The following is a 13,382-nucleotide window of genomic DNA, read 5'->3' on the forward strand; positions in this document are numbered from 1 at the left end:
TGTAGCAAAATAAATGCATGAAGAGGGTGAGTTGACAGTGATCTGAAAACCATCTTAGAGAGGATACGGGAGAGATTAAAAAGAGGGCCTGCATAAGGGCAGGATGGTGGGGCTGGAAGGGATGGGATGAATATGAGAGAGTTGATGGTGCTGTTCGGGTATTAGGTGCAGGAAATAGTGACCTCTCTAGATATTTCAACCAGATAGGGACATAATATAAGGAACTGGGTTCTTTCAAACGTTTCTGAAATGGCAAGAGAACGAAACTCTTACACACACACACACACACACACAAACCTATTGATCCTATTTGTGTTCTGTTTCTCTGGAGAATCTTAGCTAATACAGTTGGGGGGGGGCGCGGAGCGTAGAGGGCAGTATCACTAGATCTACCACTGTTGAAATAGAAGAAATAATACTTGGTTACAGTTTCAATGTAGCAAGAGAGGAAGAGAGGAAGAGAGGAAGAGACTAAGCTGATTCCAAGTTCCCAGTGTGGGTAACCAGCTGATGCCCTGCCCCCTGCCCCTAAGGAAGACAGATATGGCACCAGATAACACTATGAGAAAACAGAGTATGTGCTCATCATCCTTAGAAGACACAGTTAACATCCAAATGCAGCCATGCTCCAGCACATGAGATCTACCCCCTGCATGTCACAGGTTGCCTAAGAGAGGTAATTTGGTCACTCGCTTATTCATTCAGTTTCTCATCCCTTAAATAGATATTTAAGTCTATTAAGTCTACCAGTGTCAGGTACTACTCTAAGCTTTGAAGGCACAATGGTGAACCAGAGATGAGTTTGCTTCTTTCACAATGTTTCCATCCTAATTTAGGAAGAGGTGGTAAACACATAAAGGAAACAATTCCAGATAGCGATATGTGCGGTGAGGACTATGAAAACAGTGCAGTGATGGAGAGTGACAAGGAGTGGGGGTTACTCCGGTCGTGCTTATTTTAGCTCAAACACATCTGGAACCCAACAGAATGTAGGGATCGAATGGCCTTAGCGTGAGGGGACAGCTGAGCTGCACTGAGTGTAACCGAGCTGGAATGAAGGTAAAGAGCTCCAGGCCCATGTGATTTCTCACGGGGAACTCGAGCACAGTACGAGCATCTATGATGCACTCTTTGCTTCCCCACTCTGAAGTGGTGTAGAATGTACAGGAATGAGCCTGTATAATGGAGATGCAAGCTGGACTGCAAGGCCTGGGCCCAGAGCTGAGTCTAAGAAGAGCAGCAGGGGAATCCCCCCTCGAGACCAGAGACTCCCTGGGGTAAGGGTGCCTCCTGGGGTAGTTGTACCCCAGCCCTAGCACAGTGCTTGGTACCTGGTAGGTCCTCTATAAATACTTGTTGAGGAATCAAATAATCCCTTGGCTGAAGGTGGAGGGAGTGGCTACAGCAGAACCAGGGAGACTTAGCATGTTCTGTGATTTCTTCACACTTGGGAACAGCATTTTCCTCCCTCCATAAAATGAGTCCCAGAGCCTCCTGGGAGGAAGGGGGAACAGGCTAAACGACTGCAATTTGATTCCTTGATTTCAGCCCTTCCTGTCCCCTGTGGACTGTGATTCACTTTTTTTTTTAATTGAAGTATAGTCAGTTTACAACATTGTGTCAATTTCTGGTGCACAGCATAATGCTTCAGTCATATATGAACATACATATATTTGTTCTCATATTCTTTTTTACTATAAGTTACTACCAGATATTGAATACAGTTCCCTGTGCTATACAGTATGAACTTGTTATCTATTTTATATATAGTAGTTAGTATCTGCAAATCTCAAACTCCCATTTATCCCTTCCCACCCCTTTTCCCCCTCCAGTAACCATAAGTTTATTTTCTGTGTCTGAGAATCTATTTCTGTTTTGTAGATAAGTTCATTTGTGGCTATTCTTTTTCAGATTCCACATATGAGTGATACCTTATGATATTTTTCTCTTTCTGGCTTACTTCACTTAGAATGACAATCTCCAGGTCCACCCATGTTGCTGCAAATGACATTATTCTATGTTTTTTATGGCTGAGTAGTATTCCATTGTATAACTATACTACAACCTCTTTATCTAGTCATCTGTAGATGAACATTTAGGTTGTTTCCCTGTCTTGGCTATTGTAAATATTGCTGCTATGAACATTGGGGTGCATGTACATTTTTGAAATAAGTTTCCCTCTGGATATATGCCCAGGAGTGGGATTGCTGGATCATATAGTAAGTCTATTTTTAATCTTTTAAGGAATCTTCATTCTGTTTTCCATAATGGCTGCACCAAACTGCATTCCCACCAGCAGTGTAGGAGGGTTCCATTTTCTCCACACCCTCTCCAGCATTTATCATTTGTGGACTTTCGAATGACGGCCATTCTGCCTGGTGTGAGTTGATATCTTATTGTAGTTTTGATTTGCATTTCTCCGATCATTAGTGATACTGAGCATTATTTCATGTACCTATTGGCCATTTGCATGTCTTCACTGGATAATCTGTGATATAGTTTTAATGCTCCTGCCAAAGTATGGTTTTAAATTCTTTCCTTAGGTTTCTCACCTTGGCACAGCTGAGAATTCACAGGCCTGGGAATTCCTGAAGATGCGTTCAGTGCTAAGGGAGTAGAAGAGACTAGTAGGCCAGGAGAATTTGGAAAGAGTAAGCTGTCAGATTTATGCTGCATCATTTTCTCATCTTTCTAGACCTGCTAGCGCTGGCGCCACATACTGTGCAGAAAGTCTGTTCAGTTCCATCCCCGAAAGATGGTCACATTTTCCCAGATGACATGACCCAGCTCTAGTCTTAGCTCCGCAGACGGGGACCATCCACACTGAAGCTAGTGCTTGCCATTAAGACAGCATGGCCAGATCTAGCAAGTAAAATAAGCTCAGTTACATTTGAATTTAAAGGAATAACAAAAAAAGTTTTATGTTTCCATATCACGTTTCAAATATCGCATGAAACGTAATTATGATGAAAATGTTTTTTATTGTTTACGTGTAATTCAGATTTGACTGGCAGGTCCTATTTCATCTTGCAACCCTACTTAAGGCCAAGAAAGAGGTTTTGATTCTGCCACCTGCATAAGGTCTTTCCATTAGACCTTGATTCTGGATTCCAGCCTGAAGTCTCCCCACCTCCGTCAGGGTTCTGGTGGTGTTTTGACAACCATCCCAGTAAGTGACCTCTCCCTTTATCTGAGACCCTACCTACTTCCGTATCTACATGCACAGGGGTCTTTGGCCTGTCTGGACAGAATCACAATATCTGAACATATGATGAGCATGTCACCCACACAACAGGAATTGCACATTCTGTCACAGTTTTGTCCAGTCAGCATAGGGGAGCTTTGGGCTTTTCAGTGGGATACTAAATTCAGTCTCCCAGTCACCATGCTCAAAACCCCGAGGACAGTAAAGCTTCGTGGACAGTTGGTAGATATGCAGGCGAGAACACTTCCATTTCTCTTACATGTCAGAGGATTAAATAGTCAGCCGACCATATGACATGCCTGGGAGCTATTTTCAGCTCTGTTTTAACCTGTTGCACTCCAGATAGCTGCTTCTGTATTTTTATCTTATGTTATGCTTCCTTTGAGCCAATAAATACAGTGCAGTGAGGTTAAAAAAAAAACTAACAACTTTTAAGAAAACAATCTAAAATAAGCGCCTGTGTAGTGATTATAAAAATATTCAGATTTCCTTTGCTTCTGCTGGCGATGTTGCAGCCCACGCTTTTGTGATACATCTGCACGTGATGTGCGTTTAGCCACATGCTTCTTTTCCATTTAACCTTTCAGGTCAGATCTGTTAGATTTCCTCCTTCCCCCACCACATGATCAGTGCAGGATGTCTTGCTTTCTCTTGTTGAAGCCAAGTCGTAATTTGTTTAACCCTTAATTCCCATATAAAGGGTGATGGCCGTGTGTGTCATAATGAAATATGTCCAGAGATTCGCTGGAATTCCTGGTCCTGGCTCTTTTACTGAGCCTGGCTCTCGAGGCTGTGTTTAAAAGTGCCACTGGTCATTTTCCCCTTTGCTTAATGGACGTGAGACTGTGAGGTCTTGGACCATGTCTGTCTCGCTGCCGTAACCATCTGCTTGGGCTACCATCGCAACATGCCACAGGCCTGGTGGCTTAAGCAACAGAAATTTACTTTCCCACAGTTCTGGAGGCTGGAGGTCCAAGAGCAAGGTGCCAGCCTCTCCGCTTGGCTTGCAGATGGCTGGCTTCTGGCTGTGTTCTCCCCTGGCCTCTCCTCTGTGTACGAGCCCCTGGTGTCTCCTTGTGTGTCCAAATTTCTTCTTCTTCTGAAGACCCCAGTCAGACTTAATTAGCACTCACCCTAATGGCCTCATTTTAACCTAACTACCTCTTTAAAGACTCATCTCCAAATACAGTGGTGGGTGTTGGGACTTTAACATATGAATTTGGGGGAGACACAATTCAGCGCATAACAACCCCTGTATGTCCCATAACTAATTTGGTGCCTGATATGTGGTAGCAATAAATGTTGAATTAAAATTGGTGCGGCACGTCACTTCAAGTTTCTTGTACTCGTTAATCCAGAGCGTTAGATTTTTAAGCTTCTTTTCTACTTACGCATTTTACCGGTCATTGATTGTGTAAAGGAAAGTGATCTGACCCACGTAAGATTTGTGACACTCGCTTCCACGGAGAGGAGGCTGCGCGGAAGCACATCTCTCGCGCTGGCAGGCACGGAGCCTGTCTCCCCCACGTCGCCTCCGCCCGCTCCCCGTGTGGCTCGCGATGGCGGCTGACTGTAAACGCAGTGGCGGTCACGAGGCTCCCCGAGCTGTCATTCCCCAGCCCTCCTCTCAGCAGATGCCTGACCTCACCCTCTGGAGGCACGCATCTCTCTGCTTCCATTATTTCCTTCAAATTGGGAAGGGAAAAAAAAAAAAAAAAAGAACCCACCAAAGATCTCCTGCTACTTCCCTGGGGGAGAATGGGCTTCTCAACAACATACCCATTGTCTGATCTGAGCTTTGCTCTACTAGTCTTTCAGGAAAAGAAAAAAAAAAAGAGCCCCCAAACTTTGATCCCTGGGGAGGTGAAGCGGAAGTTGATCTTCACCATTAAATTTTTTTTATAGATAGCAAAGTCCATGCTTCCACCTGCATCCAAAGCAGAGGCAGCTGGCAGAACAAAGCAGCAGAGAAAAATAGCTGACCAGAATCTCTTAAATTGCCCATGTACAGGTGCAGCTTGTTTTTCATCTTGGTGGCAGTCACTAGTGACTGACAATGTTTTACCCAGAGGACTTAACCCTTTTTCCTCCTAGATGAACCAGAGTCAAATCTCCTAGTTGAGCAAACAATTCCTACCCCTCTGTCTATTCTAAAGAAACTCAACGCAAATGAATGGCAACCGTACTTCAAACCAGTGTTACCTTCAATGAAAGACAGAACTAAACACTTTCAGACCAGTTTTCAAAAATTGTCCCTCAACCTCTCTGGCTTTGATGCCAAGGCTGAGACACTCCTTTTGTATCAACAGACACGGAGAGAGACGGTGCTTGATGGCTGTGCCTCTAGAATGGGGGCGATGTTAGGTGCTGGATTCTCTAGGTGTTCAGTAAAGTACCTGACCTAGAAAACCAATTCCTGTTCGCCCTCAGCTTTTTTCCATCACCATCAAACAAGTTATTTTAGATACCACGCAGCAGAGAGAAGAGACACTGTCATGCAACCCAGTTTTAAAATTTCCAAAGATGGTGAATGAGATGGCCTCGCCTCAGCAGCTCTGCGCTGGTGGGTGTGTTTTACCCCCAGCAACTCCCACTGCATCACATGTGCAGTTACCTTGCATAGTTGTGCACAAGGACATTTGCCACCTGGGGAGTCCCCCCAGAGGGGTTGAATTTGTGTAGAGTCCAGACAGCCAGCCATCTGCATGGTGCTCTCTCTGGCAGGCTTTGGAACTTGCATGGTGGATGGATCGAGGGGTCACATGGCGATAGCGGCAATCTTTAACAAGCAAATGAGCGCGCATCATGAGGGCTGCATGGATCTCTCTCAGAACCTCCACAAGAGGTTCTGAACATTTGAAAGGAGGCCAGGTGCAAAGGAGGAATTATTTTTCAAACACTGAATCCTCCCGGTGAGAAGGGAGGTCTGTGACTGCTGATTACAAGTTAGCACTTCAGAGGAGGGCTCCAGAGCCCAGGGGTGGGCCCCTCGGGATCCTGAACCAAGGGAAAGAGACTGTGAATGAAGAGATGGTACTGGGGATTAGATGGCTTCACGTTCTGGAAGGTGCATTATAAACCTTCTCCTCTTAGCACAAGAAACTGCACAGAGGAACATGCTTGATAATTTAAATGCTTGCAATGCACTGTAACATGAGCACAGAGATGACCTCAATGACTCTCACCGCCATGGAGCAATGGTTTGTCTTCTGAATGGAAAAAATGACATGCCAACCACTCTGATACTTCCTTTGAGAGTTAGTAAATTTCCCATTATCACACGTGCCCGAGAAGCTTCCCACTCTGTCTCTCGTCTTGACAAGGCCTTTGAAACGAGTGCCTGCAAGGTGGAGGGCATCTGTCCAGATGCTCTGGTCTCCACACTCAAACCAGTTAATCTGGAAGTAAAATAATCAAAGGAACTCTGCGGTCTGGAAACCAATCTATCTCATTCATAAATCAGACCTTCGGTATGAGTCGTGATATATCTACGTGGCCAAAAGCTATTGAGTTGAATTTTTTTTTAATTTTCATTAATTGTTTTGATCTCAGATATCGATAACAGCTGCTAGCGATTGTGCCTGAAATAAAACACCAAGATTATGCAGAAATTATAGCCTCAGCGCCATGGTGATAATCTAATGAGGCAAAAGCTTGGATGTGTGTCAAGTTAAGCAGCACAATAGGTGCTGTGGAGCAGACAGAGATCCTGTAGGAAGCAAAGCCTCAGAAAGAGCTCAGTCTAGAGTCAGGTGGCCCAGCTCCACTCCATCGGAGTTTACAGCGGGCATACAGAACGTGCTTCTGTATCGGCCCAATTCCCAAAAAACGTCTGCATGAGTGGTGAGAATAAATGTTAAATTCCACTTCAGTATTCACTCCTTTCATTTGGACTCAGGAAGCGGCGAACACCCAGGCCCAGAGGGAGCCACGGGGCAGCTGAGAACTGGTGACTGTCTTTTCACTTCGGACATCTCAAGAGGGAGAAACTCTTTCTAACCATCACACGGATTCGATCAGATTTATGCACAAGGAGTTATAGGGAACGCTCTAGACTTTGGATATTCTTGGCCTTGGGGAAAAAAAAAATTTTTTTTTAACTTTGTAAAGGTAATTACCATTATTTACAGTCCTGAGGGCAAAGCCCCACCCTGGGCTTGAGGCCAGGGGATCTCAGACTAGAGTGTGGTGAGGTGAGCCAACTCCAAGACAAAAGCACAATTATGCTCACAGAAAAACCAACACTGGTGGTGGTGGGGTGAAGGAAACACCCACGCAAGGGGGAGGCGTGTGTAGGGAGGGGCTCGCTTTGAAGTTTCGAATACATCTTGTAAATTTCTTCCCCTAGTGCTGGGAATAAAGATTCTGCAGAGGTTTTCCTCCTGGGCCTTTCGTTCAGCCCTGCCATAAGGAAATGGACTTCCTTCTTACTTGATGTGCCAATTTGAAAAACTGAACTCTAAATAAAAGCATTTTGGTAGAATTAAGAAAACGGGAAATGTTGTGTAAGGTGTTATGAGGCTTTCTTCATTTCTTGGCCAAAAGGAACTCAAACCAAACACCCAAAGAAGATGTCTTTATTTTTCAAACCCACTTCACTTCACCCCCTTTCTGATTCATGTCCATTTGTCCACTTGGGAAAGTGTTAAAGCTGTGGGGTTAGAAATAATGTTGCCACAGTCTAGCTGGTTCTCCAGTCGGAAAGCACGCTAGCTAATACCTAACTATTCGCACACATTACCTTTTACATCTTTTTCTTCTTGCCAGGATGAAGGCGAGATGATTATTTGTGCTGATACTATGAATCAGCGACAAGGAAAGCTGGTCATGGCAGTGTGGACATGCGCTGAGGTCCACGGGCACTGCAAGGTCCTAGGGAGCAGAGAGAGGAAGAATCAGGACCCGCCCAGCATCCCCACCTGGCGTGGAATAGCTGAGCGCACCTGGTCCCAGAGGGCAGGCTCCCCGGCTCATATACAGCACAGTAGTTCTGGAGAGAAACCATAGGAAGTTGGATTTTTCCCTTCAGTTCAGGAGGAAAATGCTCTTTCAGAAACGGATGTGGACATGTGAAGTCCTCGGGCTTTGACCTCAGCGAAGGGCAGACTGAAGACGTTTTGAAGCATCAGCCTGTCCCTCACCGCTGCACATGCCAGCGGCCGACGTCTGGTAGAACTCGAGCCATCAGTTCTGCACACCCAGCTCTTGACTGCCCAGCAGCCAAGAGGAAAGGGGAATTACAGGAGGGCTGGACTTGAAACACTGCTGTGGCCCCACCTGAATTTCAGGTGCCCCAGAGAGTCCTTTCAACCACCTGGAATTGAGGCTGTTTCAAGGTACAGATGCGAACTGTGTTTGTCTTGCTTTTGTTTGCACCTAAATACAAGTACCAGCTGGAAGCCAGAAGGGGTGGGGCACTGCAAACAATTTTGACTGTAAATAAAGAGAAACTAAGAGTTTAAAAGCCAGGAAAGGTGTGGAGGGGAGGCAGTGAGAGGGAAAAGAAGAGGGGGAAAGGAAATAGATTTACTAGAGAAACAGAAGAATGCACAGAAATTTGGATTGGTGTGATACCACTGCATCTTTTCCATGATCTGTTAATATCCCCACATACATTTCTCCCTCAACTTACCGATATACAGAAAATAAGCCTCTGGACCTGTGATCTGCGTTGTTGAGTATTTAATGTGCCTATTATGCACCAGGCACTAAAGTAAACACTGGGAATAAATGATGAAAAGATATTGTCACGCTACAGTCAGAAGGCAAGTTAACACTTATGAGATGGCTGTCATGATGATGTACATGGTCACCAAAACGTAAGGGGCCATCCGTGTCTCCTTAGGATGGACAAAGGGGACAAATGAGGAAACTCAAGAAGGAAGATCTTACACAAACCTCTTCTTTAACCCAAAAGCAACCCCAATAGACACAGTTCCCACAAGGATGTGAAATGCATTGGTGATGGTCTTTTGTTACTCATTCCTTTTGGACCAGGATATCTCTGTAGTCTATGAAGATTGGAAATAAAACATTTTACTGAAGTGCTAAAGGCTGATATGAATATTTTGGGGCCATGTGAAACTCTGAGATTCATCTTTGATGCAGCTATTTGGTTGAAGATTATTCTGCAAAAGGCATTAGAAATTTGGAAAATACTAAATGTTTAACTTCTTTATTCATTTTTTAAATAATAGAAAGTCACTTTCTGTCAACTCTAAGGGCAAAACGCATTTTAAAAAGAAGCCATTTCATTTAAAAAGAAAATACAGTCTGTAGTTTGACAAACTCAGGGGCAGTAATGTAATAATTAAGAGGGGAATTTTGGAGTCAGAAAAGCCAGAGATCTAAATTCTGACATCCCAAGTAACAAGGTGTGCAATCTCCAACACAAAGCTGTACCTTTCTGAACTTCAGGGTCTTTGTTTTGTTTTCACATGGGAGTAACAATAATAATATCTACCTTGTAAGCTTATTTTGAAAATTAAGTGAGATAATAATACATACAAAGCCCCAATGAGAAGCCCAGTACTTAGCCTGTGCTCAGCATAAGGTAGCTATGATTAGTGTCTAATCATGAATAACTGTAATAATAAATACTTTCCTTTCCCTGCTAAATTATGATTGTGCATAGGACAAAATGAAACAGAATAATCTTTTTGTTTTTTTGGTATGAATTTAATGGCTACAGCCTACTAAAAGGGTTAAATTTTTGAGTAGAATGATCTGCTAGTGCTGAAGAGTGATTTATTTAATAGGATAAATGTCAAAAATCACATTTCCCTGGCTGTGAAGAGTGAGTGTCACAGCAAGGTTACCCACAATGGCCTGCATTCTCAAGAAGCTGACCAGACGAATGTTTACATTCAGGAGAAGTTCCACTAATCCTAAGGAGAATTAGAAGATTCAAAGTTGAAAGCACATCAGGAGTAAAAGTTAAGGGTGTTCAGTAACATCTCGAACATCAGTCACGCAGAAACCTGAGTGCAAGTGTCATGACCATTGGTGGACCTGACTTAGCTGAACGAAGCCAAGCCAACAAATGTCGAGCCCCGTGTCTCCTCTCCAGGCAGCCAGGTCTGTGTGTGATTGGTACACCTCTGCCTCGGGGGTTTGGGGAGGGGCTCCTGAAACTTCTAATGTAAACATTGCTGGGCTGGATACTGGGCTTGCTTGTTGAACAAAGGGCTGTTTGAAGCTTTTAGATTTTTTTTTTTAAGATGAAAAAGAATAGGGGATGGAAATGACTAGATTCACTTACTGGCATAGAAATTCATAACATGAAACAGTGAATCCTTAAAATTAGATGCTTCGACTCGGGCATAGAGATACTGTGGACTTCGTTTATGAATCTAGGGAAATTTTTTCTCCAGAAACTACTGAAATTTTAAGAAAAGAGTGGTAATGATATCAGATCCACAGGCAGTAGGGTTCAGATATACCAACCTTAGAAAGCTTTTGAAGGATTTTTATCCTCAGATGAATGGGAATGCAAAATATTATGCAAATCGGATTTAATCTTCGGGATAATTTGCCTCAGTAAAAAAAGTGAAAGACATGAAAGGAAGATTACATCCACATTAAAAGATTGTGTTTTTATGTAAATAAAGGGTTGCTCCCTGTGCACTGGGGGCTTGAGCAGGAGGTACAAAGCCACTGCTGGGATGGAGCCTCCATCCTGGATCCCCTAGTTTCAGAAGCAGAATGAGATGGCCATCAGTGATGGTTTTAATGGTTTAATGTTGAGTTCGGTGAAAGTCACTGGCTGGTATCAGACAGAGAAGAAGGAAAAAGTGAGCCAGAAAAAAAGAAGAAAAGGGGAGACTGGGAGAAAGTGAAGAGAGAATGAAAACAGACAAAAGACAGCTGTGACCATGGAAAGGTGTTGCAGAATGACTAATGACATCTTAATATGAAAATGAATATATGTATATTCACGTATGACTGAAGCATTGTGCTGTACACCAGAAATTGACACATTATAAGCTGACTGTACTTCAATTTAAAAAAAAAAGTAAAGTTCTAATGACATCTTAGATTTGTTCATCAAGTCCCTATTCTTACTGGGCATTTAAGACTTTTAAAAAGACTAAATTCCACTTGAGAACATCCTGTGATGTGGAGCACAAGCAAAGATTTTTAAGAATATGTACATAAAACTGATATATATGTTACATATATGACAACTATATTTCAATAAAAAAGAATTATCTCAGGCACACAAGGAATATTAAGTAATACAATGATTGATAAGTTATGTATTAATGTTTAATAGTACATTAATCAATAGATTGTCAGTTTCAGTGCCATGTGCTCAGTGTTTTTATTGACATTGTATGAGAGCACAATTACCTATTGTTAGTAATTAGGAAAGGAATCCTAGTGCATGTGATATTTGAGATGAAACCTGAATAGAAATATATTTGGCAGATGCTTTGGGAAAAGGTATCTTCAAGTCAAGAGAACAAGTCAAGGGCTAGAAGCAGCAATGACCCTTGGCGGCATGGTCTCCCTGCAGTGGGACCAGAGGGCCTCCACATGCAGTCACGAAACGGATGCGCAGAGGAGACAGATCATGGAAGCCTTCGCTGTGCTCAGTTGTCTGGACTTTCAGACGTCAACCAACTTTCTTACTTCTTTTTTTTTTTCTGTTTTTTTTCTTTTTTTGTTTTTTTTCACAAACCCTTGTGTCGAGGGCGGACTTTCAATAGATCGCAGCCAGGGAGCTGCTCTGCTACCTACGCAACCCCGACCCAGAAGCAGGTCGTCTACGAATGGTTTAGCACCAGGTTCCCCACGAACGTGCGGTGCTTGACGGGCGAGGGGGCGGCCGCCTTTCCGGCCGCGCCCCGCGTCCCAGGACGAAGGGCTCTCCGCACTGGACCCCTGTCCCGACGCGAGGCCGGGGTGCGCCGGCGGGGACAGCGGGGGACCGGCTATCTGAGGCCTACCGAGGCTTCCGAGGCCTACCGAGGATTCCGAGGCCTTCCGAGGCCTTCCGAGGCCTTCCGAGGCTTCCGAGGCCTTCCGAGGCCTACCGAGGCCTACCGAGGCCTACCGAGGCTTCCTTGGCGCTGCCGTATGGTTCCGCCTGGGCGGGCCAACTTTCTTACTTCTGCTGTCACTTCTGAGATGACTAAATTTCATTTGAGAGTTTCCTGTGATGTCAGAGAGGACTGGATTTATAGGAATTATTCTTAAGCAAATGGGAAAAGCTCAATGGATTCAGTGATAGTAGGTGGGGCCCCATGAAGAGTTTTAAACAGGGTGTGACGGTGGTCGGGTTTGCATTTTAGGAAAAATGCTGCGGTACCTCCAAGTTAGTTCACCTAATAAAGTTTTACGTCAAATGGGAATTTATAACTCTTTAACAGAAAATGTAATTTATTTGGTAACTTGAACAATAACCATTTAGCTTGAATAGACCATGCATGAAATGATTTAGTTTTACTTGGTTCATGAAAAGGCTTTAGAAAAGGGACTCTGGTGTTTTCTGCACGTCTCTTTTCTCTTCCACCTACAAATCACAATAAAAACATTTTTTTCACATGCTCTTATTTGGACTCTGTTATACCTTCACATTTGAAGTTCTTGTATTTAAGAAATACTTTAAGATACAGGACAGCAGCAAAAACACAAACACTTTATAGCTGACCACAGAAGATCATGAGCTGATCTGAAAAGACACGTGGCTAAATTAGTATTATTAAGTAATGTTGCCCCTGTACAGGGGACATCCATTGGCTTTCCATAGAGCTTATTTCCTCATTTTTCAGATGTTAGTGAAGAGTATTCCTCGTTGGAAAGAGCATAGCCCTGGGAGGAGGATGGCTGGACTCTGACCAATTGTTGTTGGGCGAGTCGACTTACCTCCTTGTGATTGGTTTGAAAAATGGGGGACTAATGCCCCTTTGGCTTAACAAAGATTGTTATGAGGCTCAAGGTTAGTAATGTGTGTGTGTGGGGGGTCCTCTGAAAAGCACTGTGGGGTGATAGTGGCAATACACACATGACAATTTCAAGGTGAAACCCAGAGTGGAAGAGTTGAGGCGCCGGGTCCGACCGTTCACCCAGCCCCTGTCCAACGCCCAACTTTCAGGATTAGCTGGTGAATAACTGATGTGATCACAACACTTTGAAAAAAACAGGGTAAGTGTTAGAACTATTGATGATGCTG

General features: G+C 43.8%; 1 protein-coding gene across 5 annotated transcripts in view; it reads right to left on the bottom strand.

Moving 5' to 3' along the window:
* The window catches only part of AHI1 (Abelson helper integration site 1), a 248,433-nt gene that overhangs the window by 53,708 nt on the left and 181,343 nt on the right, over nt 1-13,382 (bottom strand). For 4 of the 5 annotated variants that reach the window (XR_012075020.1, XR_012075021.1, XR_012075019.1 and 1 more), the window contains exon 28: nt 7,947-8,077. The exons of the other annotated variant lie outside the window; for it this stretch is intronic. The gene's annotated coding sequence lies outside the window, so the exon portion shown is untranslated. The remainder of the gene's footprint in view (nt 1-7,946; nt 8,078-13,382) is intronic. 5 annotated transcript variants of the gene reach the window in all.

Source organism: Vicugna pacos, chromosome 8 (assembly GCF_048564905.1).
Source record: "Vicugna pacos chromosome 8, VicPac4, whole genome shotgun sequence".
Classification (NCBI taxonomy): domain Eukaryota; kingdom Metazoa; phylum Chordata; class Mammalia; order Artiodactyla; family Camelidae; genus Vicugna; species Vicugna pacos.